Here is a 3,607-nt window from a genome sequence, read left to right as displayed (position 1 = left end):
CACGCACTGCTAGGGCTCTTTCCCTAGCAGTTTCCACTCTTTAAAGGAGCAGGGCACCTAAGTGCTCTGCAGCACTGGGATCTGAGACCCACTCCAGCATGCTAGCTGCTAGACCATCCTTGTGTACCCAAAGAGCCATGTTTGTAGCATGGATTTCCATAGGATTCTTATGAGATACTTTCCAAGTTAAAAAGAAAAAAAGATTTCTTTGAGCATCAATGATTATAACTTCTTTTAGCATTACATGTGTTAAAGTTCTTCTCAGGGGGCCATATTCTGCCATTGATTTTTACCCATCATTGCCTATCAGTTGCAACAAGGAGTTCATTTAAAATACCCAGAGCACATTGTGGTTCAGAATCAGGCTTCGAGTGATAAGCATTTGAAAATAGCATGTTAAGCATGTGGCATACTTATTTCCACTACTTTAAAACTAGTAATTAAAGATTTAGGCTGTTAGACTGAAGCCAACAGAAGAAATGGTAAATACCCCCCGTATATTAATTAAGTGAATGAGAGAAGAAGAAAAAACAAACAAACTCAGGGAAGCAGAAAATATGCCTGAGATCTTTATTCCAACAGGAGTCCATAGCTGTTAATTAAAGGAGTTTAGGCATATAAATGCATTTGAGACTCTGGGCCGGAGAGACTTGTAAAGAATGTGGCATTTATTTAAAGCTATGCTTACAGTGTTTATCACTGTAATAGCTGAGCACCTGGAATTTGCTTCTCTCTTCACTAAAAAGGAGAAGAGTAACAGATGTGTTTGTGCAATAGTAGTTATTGAAGAAATAGAAAAAAAGATCAAGGAAAGACATAATAATTATCTATAGATCCATGGAGAGCTATGAAGGCTACAGGGACAAGGCATTTTCATTTGTCAACAGACCAAAAAGTAAAGGGCTTAGTCTGTATCAAATTGGGTTAAATATCAAGGGAACAAAAAGGATAAATATTCGTCGTGCAGAGTATATTGCAGAATCAACATTCCTATGACTATTCAAAGCCATTCTTCACAACATTTACTGGGGATGTTTTAGGTTTAAATGAATTGTTCCTACCACAGCAATGGTATACCAGCTGCATAACTTGCTAAAAGCTGGATCCCTTCACAGTCAGGTGGTAGAAGACCTTTGAACCCAGATTATTACATTGTTCTACCTACATCCTGAGTCAATTAAATGAAAAAAAAGGAAAAGTGAGAAACAAATGGTGTAAAAACCCCAATGCTTTAACCCATTACATTTATACTTCTAAACCATTTTTTTCCATTTATTTGATTCACCAGCATAAGCAGAGAATCAAGTTTTGGGATTCTTAAAATTCAGCCTTATTTGTAGAGAAGGAGGTGGTCATTTAAGAAAGGCAAGGAATCTTCTGAAGGGCTGGTGGGAATATCTAGCTTAAGGACCATTGGTTTCAATCGTGGTTTTGTGTAGGAGAGTTTTCGGAAGTCAAGCCAGAGGATAATTAACAGCATGTCCAGCACTGCAGTGCTGGAAGACTGCAGTGATCAGCTTCTAACTGCACAAGGGAAAATGCCCCATTGTACAAAAGGATTGCAGCATGCTGCACTGAACAATGCATTTGTGATGAACTGTAAAACTTGCTCATAGCTTCTCTGCTTCTGAATGGGGTGGCATCCCTTAACTATACCAGTAAAGCTTTGTATGCCACCTCAGCAGACAGATATCATTTCTCTCTCTCTCTCTCTTTCTGTCTTGCCTTTTTTTTTTACAGGGGATGAATAAGGAATAACATTTTCATAATGAAGTGGCACATGGGCTCTAAAAATAAGTGAAGTTTAGTTAGAATTTCTACCCAGGTCTGCAGCTATAGCAGCAGCATAACAATAAGCAGCATAAAATAGTGTTACAATATTTTAGTCCAAGAGTGCTCTCTAGTGGTGGCAATGTTATGTAATTCAAGGGCAGCCTAATATAGGAGGTCCTAACATGGCTGCCTCTGGAGTATAACATGTAATGGAAGGGCTGAACTATTTATTTGAATAAATGTAAAAAGGGAGGGTCTGATTTCCCATTACACAGACTTTCTTTAGTCATTTATGCCTCTGCAAAGTGAGTCCAAATTGTTTGTGAATCAACACCATTTTGATTTTTTGGCACTGTACACCTATTTTGTATTTACTTTGAACAGGAATGATTGATTACAGAGGGAAGCAAAGAAGCAGCGAATCACATCCTTAATTTTTGCTCATTGACTGATTTCAAACCATCCAACCAACCAACCAACAAACAAACAAACAAATACATTAAAAAGACTTCTGAACTGTTCTTTACTTCTGAGGGGATGCAAACAGAAATTTATAAAATCTATTTGAAGAACACAGATGAGCCTATTAGGTCCTTTCGCTAACTACACATGGCTGGTAACACATCACTGAGAAGACAAGATCTCTTAATTTATGTTGAATATTTTAAAAAATTGAAATATTAGGACTTTTTTATTTGGCTCTTTCCTGCCTTCCTTCTCTTCTACCATCAATGACCTCCTGGATGACAGGATTTTCCCTCTGAAAATGCTATAGTGTCAGCCAACTATTATACCATTCTTCATTGCCAGCTGGCTTCTGGGCCAAACCCCATCTTTCCTACCTTTCTTATTTTAAATACTTAAAAAGGTGAGATTCCTAAACCATCTCTGAATTCAAGCCATTTATGCCTATTGTTATCAAGTCATCATCATCGTCTTCATCTTCTTCTTCTTCTCCTGTTCTGTCACCGTCTTCAAATTTGAGTTAAAAAACAGGCACCTACTATTGCTCCATCTGTAGCCTCAGCAAGGTCCTCATTGGTACATAGTTCCCTTATACATGATTTTCAGTTTCATGCTTTCATACAGGGAATATGCAATAGGGAAATATCAATTAAACTCAAGCCACACAAAGAAATGGATGCATTGATCCGTCTATCCACTGAGGTTTATCATCTATACATAAATACTTCATGCTAAAGTGTATTTACCTGTATTCAGAACAATGCTATATAGATGATTGAGAGAGATATTGACAAATTGTATTAAATTCTTCTCTGGTGAGAACCTGCATTTTACCTAATTATCTTCAACATTATTCTAACACATTAGATGTTACAGCCATCTCACACATGTCTCCCTTTTTGCCTGAATATTGTGACTGTAGGAGTCACAATTTATTAATAATAAGGATACTGTGAGGAGCAGGTCCTCATCTGGAGTAAATAGTTTTGAAGTCAATGGAGTGAGGACATTCACTTCAGTTGAGAACTCACCCCCAGCTATTTAATTTATAATAAAATATATTTCTGAGATTCATGTGTGCTTGTCAGGGAGCATTTTCTGGCTCTTAAACTACATATATGCCAGGATTTATTTTGATGAAGTCAATTCCATTAAAATGCAGTTTTAATCCTCGTTACATATTTCTAACACTATGGGGCAGAGTCCTTGAAAAAAGTAAGAGCAACTGGGGGTCACCACAAATTGGCAATATTATTGAAATTGCATACAAGATGAAAGCTGAAAGATGCAGCACAAATATAATGGTAGGGATTTATTATAGGCCACCATATAATGAACAAGAAATGGATAAGGTACTTTTCATGCAGGG

Source organism: Alligator sinensis, unplaced genomic scaffold, assembly GCF_000455745.1.
Source record: "Alligator sinensis unplaced genomic scaffold, ASM45574v1 scaffold489_1, whole genome shotgun sequence".
Taxonomy (NCBI): domain Eukaryota; kingdom Metazoa; phylum Chordata; order Crocodylia; family Alligatoridae; genus Alligator; species Alligator sinensis.
This window is presented reverse-complemented; position numbering follows the sequence as displayed.